This window comes from Balaenoptera ricei, chromosome 18 (assembly GCF_028023285.1).
Source record: "Balaenoptera ricei isolate mBalRic1 chromosome 18, mBalRic1.hap2, whole genome shotgun sequence".
Lineage (NCBI taxonomy): Eukaryota > Metazoa > Chordata > Mammalia > Artiodactyla > Balaenopteridae > Balaenoptera > Balaenoptera ricei.
Genome location: NC_082656.1, coordinates 63970197 through 63982074, shown reverse-complemented (window position 1 = coordinate 63982074; position 11878 = coordinate 63970197). Strand labels below are relative to the sequence as shown.

Below are 11878 nucleotides of genomic sequence, written 5' to 3'. Positions count from 1 at the left end.
GATGTCTAAATTGTAAAGGAATGATTGCTTGCTTGCTTGCTTGGGTCTGTGGCTACTTTCTGGAAGAGAAGGTCATTGAACTTAACGTTAAATGGGCGATATGTGATTGATCTTCAAGTTGGGGATCCTTCTTGGCAGCTACCTCCAGAGCTAAGAGGAAGGAAATTAAACAAAACTTCAGTGCCTGCCATCAGCATACCAGGCCAGTGAAACCTAAAGCTAGTTTCTGAGGTCTGGAGAATGTCCACTTCTCACTGGGTCTTGAGTTCTAGAGAGGCAGTCCCTGATGAAAGGGGCATTTCTTTATGCACTACTTTTGTTCAAAGCTCAGTGGAATTTGTGACAGCCCTGGCAGACCTCCAAGAGGAGTTTAGCTGCCTCATCTCTCTGAACTACTTGAAGACCCATGGCTATCCACTGTGGTCACAACTCAGTCACTCCTGCACAAAAATGTCCTAGAAGGATCTAGATTATACCTTTCCATGAAATTCCAAGAATTTCAGGAGCAAATCCCAGCTTAGTAATTTGACTGAAATCATTAAGGTACTCTCCAGATCTGAGGAAAAAAGAAGAGGCAGGAAAAGAATGCTACGTTTGAGAAGTAGAACAAGCTTTTGGTTTTTTTTCTGTGAGAAGGACTCAGAGACTTTATGTACACAGTGCAATTTCTCTGATAAGTACCAGAAGCACTACATATATCCCATTAAGAATGCTAACTCCCATCATGGAAAAATTCTAGAATGTAGCATTGAGCCCTTGAAGAATAATGTAGAAGGAGTTGAAAAGTGATTAACTTTGCAAGCTAACAAATCAGTGGCACTGAGAAAAAGATAAAATGTAAGATAGAAGAAATAATTTGTTAATTTGAAAAAGTTACAGTTTGTACTGAACAAGGAAGAGGCTATTCTTAGGCAAATACAAAATGAAGAGATGGATATTATAACAAAACTAAATGAAAACCTTATAAAAATTTTCAATCATGTCTGCACATTAAAACATCTACAGAGCAAGGTAGAGGGTGAGTGTGTGCAGTCTGAACTGCAATTGCTGACAAATAAGTATTCACCACAGAAATAAAAGCCTAAAATACCTCCAACACTTTTCATCTTGATTAAAGAAATATGGATTCAGTCTTCTTCCACAGTATACCGGCTTGGACAAAATTATCAAGCCATTTCCAGTGGATGTGATTCTAGATCTTCAAACAGCATATCCTCAGTTTATTATCTTCGAGGATAGAAAATTATGCAATATGGAAAGACCAAACAAAATCATTGTTATAACCCAAGGAGTTTTTCTTCTGCTCTCTTGTCCTGAATTTTAATAGATTTAATCATGGCAGACATTACTTGGAGGTAATAGTAGAAAACAAGCCTAAACGGGTGTAATTAGCCATTAGTTCTAGGTGGATTCTGGGCAGTTGGGAGAGTTGAGAGTAGATATGTTGCATTGGATCCTAACAGAATCTAGCTTCTGCCAATAGTAAAACCTGGTAAGACTTGCATTTTTCTGGACTATGAGGTGGGTGAAGTTTCCTTTTATAATAAGAATGACAGGCCTCCTCTCTATATTTTAATGGTTATTTTACAGAAGCCCTTTGGCCATATTTCTATACTGGAACAGATTCTGAAACTTTAAGAATCTCTTAGTAACAGATTATGAAAGATAAAGTACCTGGGAAACAACTATTTCATTTTCTTTCAGTTTCTGCATATAACTTAGCCAGTAAATTTAATCTCAGGAATTTGGATTCTTTTAAGTTTTATGATGAGAAAACCAGAATATATTTTTCTTCTTTATTTTCAACAATATAAAAACATGGTAGTAATACCAATTTCATAGATATTATGTATACAGTTGTCAAGTGCTTTGAAATTCTAATATAAAATATTTGAGAATTATATTACTTAATACACCTGTGATGATTAATTTCACATGTCAGCTTGGCTAGGCTATGATATGCAAATATTTGGTTAAACCCCAGTCTAAGTGTCACTACAAAGGTATTTTGTAGATGAGTTTAACATTTAAATCAATAGACTCTGAGTAAAGCACATTATCCTTCATAATATGGGTGGGCCTCATCTAATCAGTTGAAGGCCTTGCAAGAAAAAAGACTGAGATTCCCCAAGAAAGACACAGTTCAGCCAGCATTCTGCTTTCAGACTGGAACTGTAGCATCAACCCTTCTCTGGGTCTCCAGCCTGTCAGCCTACCCTGCAGATTTTGGACTTGCCAGCCTTTATAATCATGATCCAGTTCCTTAAATAAATCTCTCTCTATATATAAATGCACATTCTATTGATCCTGTTCCTCTGGAGAATCCTGACTAATACAACATCCATCTATCTATATCTAACTATCTATCTATCTACCTATCTATCTAATTTAAAAAAACTGTAGTGGGCCACTGTAGTATTACTTGTTCCGAACCTCTTTCCTAGAAATTTCACCTTCAGGAAGGATTGAAGACAGAGAAACACCACTCCCCAACGTACTGCATTGAAATTCTTATGGCATAATAGAACAAATAAGTGACTGTTAAATGAGGAGCCTCTTAGAAAAAAAAAAAAAAAAAAAAGACTCAGATAACCATGAATTTTGGTGAATCAATGCCACACAGCATTTTTAAACCTAAAATTAGAATGCTTGCTAAAAAAACTCTGGAACCCTATGCTTCGGAATGTAGGTACCCCTGGGCATTCTCAGAAGTGATGATAGTCTAATCCTTCTCTAAACTCCTTCCAATGATTCCAATGAGGGTTACATTCCACCCTGACCGCCCTATGTTTATTTTTCCACTAACTAACTTTAAACAGCATTGGATTGGAAAACATATTGAAGGTTGTGGCAATATTTCAAAGAAGAATATTAGTCATACCATATAAAAGCATCTTTTTAAAAATTTTAAATTCATGCCCTTTGGAGCAATATTTCATGGATAGATAAAATGATGAAAATAAAATCCAGATTTCCTGCTAAATATAAGTAACTTAAAGCACATACCCCAGCTTTGGCTAATGGTTTTAGCAATTTGGGGGATTGCTAAAGGAAGCAATGATTAAGGAAGAGTTATGAAATGTAATTTTAATAAGTTAAGCCCATAATATGAAATAAGAAGTCAACTGATGTTTACTTAAGAGAGTCATGATTCCAACAAAACACCAAGTGTGGTGAACAAGAGATTGTTAATGTTATTCTTTATGGAAAATGCGAGGTACAGGGATCTGCAGAAATCAGTCAACTAAGGCAAAATAAGATAAAACTGGATATTCTTCCCCAATATCTTACTCATTTTATAAAAGGGGGGAATCAATAAATTGTCTGTTGTTTGTTGCTTCTTATTTTCTAGTATAAAGGCCATTGCAAAAATGCTATTTATCTCCCAATATAGTAAATATGAAAGTTGTAAGCAATCTATCTTTAAATGCCTATTGCATACGTGGTATTTGGGGTATAAAATATAATCATTAAGACAAGAGTTTGCAGAACCATTAAAACAAAAACCAAAACAAGTGTGTATAAACTCACACAACAGTGGCCATATCTCAGCCCTCTGGTTGTAATACTTGAACATTCCCTTAGATTGTCTTGCATTTTGTGTTGTATGATCTGAATGGGATAGGTAGAGGTATGTCTAAAAATGATCTGTGGCTACCAGAGTGTGTGTACATGTTAGTTGCTGTGTTGGTTACCTGGTGACAGGTTTGCAAGCAAACAATGGCATTATCTGTCCAGCACAACTCTTTCAGGCTTTGCTCTTCCTCCTTCCTTCTATTCCTCTTAGTATACTTCCAATATTTTCCCGACATCTGCCATTGCTGGCAAGTTGTCCTAAGATGAAAGAGTTCTCAACAAAAATTTTGAAGCAAGAATACAGAGAGAATTTGGTGTCTTGGCTTGTCAGATACAAAGCTTTGAGGAGGTCTTATTCTTTATTTACTGATGTATGAACTAGAAAAATGGAGAGTTCCAGAACCCAGTCAGAAGAAAAATATATAAAAATAATTCAGTGAAAATGAAGAGAGGCAGAAGCAGGCACACAGAGACACACAGACAGCAGTCAAGTTCCGATGTACATTTATTATTGATGCTCAACATTTTTATGAGTTTCATGATGTTTCCTAGCATCTTTTATTTTTATTCCCTTATTTTTCTTATGTTTTATATCAAATTTAATTTCTGTCCTTGCAAATGGATGACACTGTAGGCAATATTTCCCAAATTCAGTTAGTGAGTCATAAATGGGAAACTTTCAACAACATTTTCACCCACATGAGGAAATGCTAAGGAACTTCTAATAATATGTTCACCTATCACTTATGATGTTGGGAAAAGTTTTGTCCATCTAATTATTTTTTCAGTGCTAGGTGCAAGAGTTTTATTTGATGTTGAAATTCTAACTTTCATTTATCTGGATTTATGTATTGAGCTAGATTAGCACACCATGTGCTATGCTCATTAGTCACTTTTTATGACTCTTGTTTCTTTTGCATTGGTCCTGAATTTTTTTCAAGAAGGTCAGGTACGTTATTTGTTTTCTCTGCCATCTTTAAGTTAACCAGGGTAAGGTTTTGCCTTGCTTCCTTCCCTATCCTCCTCCAACACAGGCACAGACACATCCTCTACTTTCTTGATCTGTCTTTGGGCAAATCAGTGTCTGGCGTGTTTAGAAAATTTGAATACATTTTGCAGTGAGGCTAGTAGAGTACTGAACTAATGCAGTATGGTATTTTGATCACTATCTGTATTCTTGTTTTTATACTTAATTAGTTTTGAACAGAGAGGGGAAAAATGATGTTTAACCACCACCGCTGATATCCAATATTGTCGGAGGAATATCCAACTGAGTTTGAATATATTTTTATATTCATTGTATTTGTAGTAAGAGTATGAAATCATTCATGTATATGATGAATACAGAATTAGAATATGGGTGATGGGGGAGGAGGATGAGATCAGCTACCTCAATTTTAAATAACGTATATTTTCATTAATCTGTAGAATGTATAAAATATATATTCTATATTGTTCTTTTCACTTTTGAAGTATCTGAACTAATGTTATAAAATATTTGAAATTAATTTTACAAAACAGTATATGCAGCATGATCTCATGCTTACTACTATTCACAAAATTAAAAATAACAGAAAATGTAATTTCCTATGCACAGAAACATGTTCCCCACATTTTAATATATTGTATATATTTCAGTTTTACTCTTAAGTATACCTTCTATTTTTAGACAAATGGATATTAATTAGAAAGTAAAAACTAAATCAAAGATTATAATAATAAGTGTTGATGATTATGAATGAAACAGGCGCTAGCATACACAAATAGGTTTTTGTGTGTGTAATAGTTATAATACTTATTGTGTATATGTATCATTAAAATAAGATATTAACTCTGTTATTTGATTTCTATATAATGTCTGTTATTTCTATACAATGTCTGTTATATAAAATATAATAAATATATTTAAATATATAAATATATATTAAAATAAATATTATAGACTATTAAAATAGACTATAACAGTTACTTTGTGTATGTAAGTTATCAAAATTTTTAAGGGAAATTTGAAGATATTTTTAATAGTTAAATCTAATAAATTCCTTTATGAAAATTTAAAATAAATATAGTCAGAGATGTTGGAAGATATTTCAGTAGATATTTATTTAAGTATTTTTAAAAGCAAATTATAACTAATAAACATTTTTAAATGATTTATAGTAGTACATTTTAAATGCATATATTTTAGAAAAAATTCAGTGAGGCAGAGATAAAGAGATAAAACAACACAGAAGGCTAGAATATTAATATACTAAAACATAAATTTATATTAAATAAATATTGTGGTTAAATGTGTGAATACTTCATCCTAGTGCTTGGCTTGGCTTCACCAAGCCAAATATCTTTTATATTTAACAGCGTGTGTCCTCGAGTAAATTACTAAATTCTCTGACACCGCTTCTTTTAACATAACATAAATATAATGGTACCTATCAAGTAGAGTTCTTATGAAAATTGATTGAGAAAATACAATTAAAGGACACAGCAGAAAAGTTCAATACGTAATTATAATAGACATATTTTTCTACATCATTATGCATCATTTTTATAATTAGAAAAAATCTAAGTTGAGGTCATTCTGTCATTCATCTAAGATCAAGCTTCTTTAATGTCAATTTTTCAACTTAGGATTTGGAAATTATAATTGTCTTGCCTTCCTGGCAACTTGCTGTTGTTATTTACTGAATGCTTGTCATGTGATTGGCCAAATAGCTCCACTCTGTGCTTTCATATTCAATTGTAATTTTATATTGAAAAGCTCTATATAAGTATAAATCCTTGCTACTGCTCTTGCTAAGTGAGAAAGGCCATAAATAGACAGCTGAGGTATTTTGATGGCCTGTTTACGTACTCTGTTTCTTTCTGCAAGGAGAAAAACAATGGGCTCAGACATGGAAGCTACCGGGCTTATGCAAATTAGATGATTTTAGGAGCATTAGAAACACGGGTAACTGTCCATGAAGTATAAAAATACTTATTTCGATAACATTTTTTGTTTGTTTCTAGAAAAATTAAAAACGTGTTTTGAATTCTTTGCCTTCAAATCTTTTAAAATGAATATCTCCTGTGTCTTGTAAGTCCCTGTCAGCTCATGGGCTCCAAAATGTATTGAAATGAAAAGTTCTGTGTGGAGTTAGTGGAGAGAGAAACAATAAGGCAACTTTAGTGAAATCGTCACAGACCTGCCTAAAGATATGGTCTGTGCAGATAATGTTTTCAACTCTCTTTCTCACCATTCCTTGCATCCCCTAATGTTTATGTCCCAGCTGCCTCCTTGCCCATTGTGGGAAAGCACTGGTTGGAAGAGAGGTAGCACTAAAGAAAAACACTGATACATAAACCATGTGTTCATCATGTGTTCATCTTTAGTTCATTAAAATCTACATTAACTACTGAGAAAAAATAATTTGTTGTTCTAAAAGGCGGCTTTCAGATAATGGGACTCTATTTTACCACATGGCAATGATGCAGGAACTCTGTGTTCAGTTTACTTGGTACCATCCAGGATGATGAGATAAAAATAGTACTTAATGAAAAAATTGGTCTGTACATGCCACAGATTTAAAAAAAAAACAAAACAGGTAAGTTTAAGGCTAGATGATCCATACACTTAATTTACAAGTTTGAAAGACGTATACTAAGAAACCAAAGACATGAAAAAAAAAGGAAGGAAAGAAGAGAGGGTGCAAGGGAGGAAAGAAAATAGTAATGTAACAGAGACAAGTACTAAACTGATTTGTGAATTATTTTATTCAGTGAGCATATGCCATGGAATAAAAATGAGATGGGAGATGTTAACATGGCTTTGCCTTAGTTCAACTCATTCCCCTGTGTCTCTTATAGTGTGATATTCTTACTTTCCTGAATGTGATTCCAGTATTTAAAGAAACAGTGAAAATATTTTTGTGTATGTCCCCCAAACACAAGTTACTCTATAGTGGGCTCAGCCAAGAAACTGTGATCTGTTCTGTTGCTGGCAGAAAAACCAGGTGGGACAGACTTGTTGGTAGATGGCCCTGAATGTATTTTATGGCTTATTTAAAGGAGTGCCAATGAGTAATTCTCCTTATAAGAAATGCTTGCCTTACCAGAAGACATTAGGACCTAATTACCATGTGCAAAACATGCAGTCCCTCATCTGGTAGCATACAGCTTCTGAAATCTCATACGTTTACGAAGTTTGGGCTACAGTTATTTGTTAGTTTCAACATCTGCAACTGATACATTGAACTGGTACAAATAGGTCAAAATTTTTTAAGAATATTTTTTAAACAAAATACCGAATACAAATAAGTGCTATATTAAAAAATGCTTCTTAAAGGGATATCAAACAAGTGTTATTAGGCACTCAATGAATCAGAATGTTCCACAGAGAAAGAGTTTTTGATATCTTCAATGAAAAATGTTCAAAATAGGATATAAAAATTATTTTAAGTTTAATTTAGGCATGATATAGGATTCAGATTGATTGATTATTCTACTTTTCAGTATAAAAACACAATGCAAAAATTCTTTATCCTGCCAGTGTCTTTTCCAGAGAGTAGGTTGGCATTTATCATATAGCTAGAAAGACAGACAGATAGATAGTACATGTCTATATATACTATATATATAATGTATATATCTCATATATGTAATGTATATCTACATTTTTATATCTCTATATCTATTTACTGACCTCTCGACCTCTCTCTCTCTTATCTCCTTGGGAGAGGTGTTATCACAGTGTCTGAAAACTTAGTGGAAGTTTTGACTATACTCTGAAACAATCGTTATCTCAGGAGACCATAAAATATAAACATTGATTTATAGATTTAAAGGATAATAATGAAAAATTTTGCTATATGAAGTTCGAAATTTTCTGTTCAGACAAGTTGAGTTAGAATTATTTATCCCTCCACGAAGCAATCCTTTTTCTCAAAGAGAAAAAATATGCAAATAAATGAAGAGAGTATTTAATTTCTTCTGAGTAGCAAAATCTGCCATTAATGAATGGATGAAGCCTTAAATGAAGCTATCTTATACTGAATTTAGCATTTTATTTTTCCAAACATGTGAGTTTTTTAAACTCCAATTACATAGTTACCAAATGGACTTACATTTGCATTCAGAAGTTATTTTCTTTGTTTTCATTTTTCTTTATGAGAAAATTTAGTTGTATTATTTTTTCCTTCTTAATCTTGCTTTTGAGTCACATTTTTTTTTAAAAAAAAGGTATAGTCCTTAGTTTGTGAGAGTATGGTTTCAGGGTCTTAGGAAAATTCCTTAACTTTAATCTAAGTGTAGACTCTAAATCATCCAATGTCTTTTTCACTCTCCCATGGTTCAAACAGACAAAAAAGAACAGTCCAAGAAAAGAAAGGCATAGGTTAATTTGACATTAACCTCATATATATATTAAAGCATATAAGTCTGTATTAGAAAGACTACAAATATGCTTTAATATATATATATAAATAAATAAATGATCACCTTCAGTGGTCATATGTTTTTAAAAATGTAATTTCCTTACGTAAATTATATTTTAGACCACAAGAATGAATTTAGTAACTATTTCTCTCTTTTCCCTTTATTGGTGCTACTATAATTTCTTCCTAAGCCATAATTTCTTTTATCAATATATAGAATCTGATAATTCTTATTCACTCCAAATATTCAGTTACCATTCGTAACCAATAACCTGTAAGCTTCACCTTAGTTCGCTTTGCTGTGATTTAGAGTGGTATATCTAAGTTCATATTGGAAATATTCCTTTCATTTACCCACAGTCACCTCAAACTAGCTATGCACCAAACTTAACTAATTTCTCCAACCTCTGTACTGTTGGAGAGAGTGAGGGGGAAAGGGAGAAAAAGGAAGAAGGTAGGAAGATCCATGATTAATACAAAAAACATAAGAATAGTAGCAGACAAGCTCACTAGGGCACATGTAAACTATCAATTTATGTTTAAATAGCATATAAAAGCAACTAAATGAGTCAATATGTAAACAATTTAAATAAGTATTAATTCTGAATAGTCCCTTTGAGTCAATATTGCGTTTTAATAAAATAAGACAAACGGTTCTGCATAATTCTACATAGATGATCCTTAACAAGATATTCTACAAAGTTATTAATGCAAGAAATATGCTTCCTGTTTGCATTTTGAGTAAATCACTTTGTCTCACATGCTTTTCTGAATAGAGACTTTGTCAACAATGAAAGTTTTACATAACTCAAAAGACAAAATGCACACATAAATGTGATTAAATTACTCAGATTATATTGAAAAAGAAGTCCTTGAACTAAGAATGACATGAAAGATGGCATGTCTATCAGAGTAATATTTAATATCTTTCTTAATAAAGAGTTCTAGCACTGTATCATTTAACTTAATACATTTCCATTTCTTTTCATTTTAGTTACCTAAAACTTTCCCACATGCTAACCAGGTGTCAAATTTTTAAATAATTGAAATATTTAATTTACTAAATAAGCTAGAGAAGGTGGCTTTTCACATCAAGAAATCACATTTGTAGACATACACAAAGTGTAAGATTATCTTAACTTTAAATTAAATCATACTCATTTTTTAAAATTTTATCATGTAGATTTGTGTATCTGCTTGTGCAAGTAGCTAGATATGTATATATCTATGTAGATGTAGCTGCAGATGTAGATGTGCTAAAGGTTTAGGAGAAGCTGAAAAGAGCAGGATGTGTGGATCAAGGGGATTTGGATTTCATTCTTGGCTCTACTGCTAAATCAGTGGGGATAAATAAAAAACTACATGCATAGTATTTAGTTTGACAATTAAACATTTAATAATTGATAGTTTTCATCACCATAATCATTACAGTTGTTAGTAATCATTTCATATTGTGATTAAAATCTCAGCTTAAGAAAAAAATTCAATCAATTCAATCAATTTCATAGCTTTTATGGTTACTTAATTTAGCAGGTACTTTGATGTATATCATCTCATTTTATATTCACTCGTTATGTCAAAAAAGTTTAAATGATTTACCCAGTACACAAAGTTAAGATGATAGCTGACCCTGGATGATAATCATGCCTTTGTATCTTAACTCAGTTTCCTTTTACAACACAATATGTCTTTCTAGTTTGTCAGGAAAAAAAAAATGGGTGAGAGAGACATGAAATGGGTTCCAGGCTTGGTTCTAAAATTAACTACTTTTTAAATTATGATATTTTACGGAAAAAAGTTTCAATTTCATCATGATTCAATAGGGATAAATAATACTCTTCTTTAGAATATGTCTAGATTATAAAATGATGTGGTAATTTAAACTCTAATAGCTTGTTAGTGCTTAACTTAAATTCATTATTTATACATATTGTTTGAAGGTACACTTCTCCAGGTGTCATTACACTTAGAAGCTGAGTTATATGTTAAAAAACATACCAGTCGTAGCAGTTAGCTTAGGAGAGGTGGGATGAGTTGTAATATCAGTTGAAAAATAATACCCCCTTCCTACTTCGTGCTGTCTATTCAAAGGTTGGCAATAATTGCTGAAATGCATGAGAAAACTTGTCAATTTGTCTCTCCTCATATTAATTAGAACAATATGCACATGCTTATAATTTCTTAATTTCTGGACTACATGTGAATATAATGTACTTGAATAACTTAATTTGGACACTGAATAGTCAGTTCCTGTCAAGTGTGATCTATCTTCCTCTCCCTGAAATTAATTATATCAAGTTTCAATAGTAGTTCTGTGGACTAGTCTCATCTTTGGTGAGAATTAATTATAAATTCACAGAAAAATTAGAGCAGTTAATTTGTTAATTTACTTATTCTGCCTTATACTATACATATCTTTCAGTGTTTTTTTCAGAATTAACTTAATAGCAGGCCATCATGTTTAGGCAGGTTAATGAATAGGGCCAATTCTATCTATGATACAGTGCCCCAACACTCAGACCAATGCTTGGCACCCAGGAGTCCTGCACATAAACTTTGAACCCCTCTATCCTCCTACCATAACTGGTGGCCCTAGTCTTTTTCCAAAGGGCCCTTTGTCTAAGGCATGCTAATACTCTCATATTTGGAGTGTAATGGTAGGATTTATCTAGCTAGAAAAGCACCCAGCTTAATAAAGTTAATAATTGCACTATGAAATAGATATGAAGAACTAAAATTGGCTGAAGGGGAACCTATTTCGGGGAAGTAAGCTGTCTTCTGAAGTTTCTTAAATCACATAAGCTACCAATATTATTTTTTATGTGGGCCCACTGATTGAGGCTAATAACCTCCAATCATTTTTTGCCTAGTATTCATTTGCAAAATTTCTTCAT

The 11878-nt window shown here is 32.6% G+C and overlaps 1 pseudogene; it reads left to right on the top strand.

Annotated features, from left to right (window-relative positions):
- The first annotated feature begins 585 nt into the window (after positions 1-585).
- LOC132352443 (tripartite motif-containing protein 60-like) lies at positions 586-9458 on the top strand (annotated as a pseudogene).
- Positions 9459-11878: the final 2420 nt, after the last annotated feature.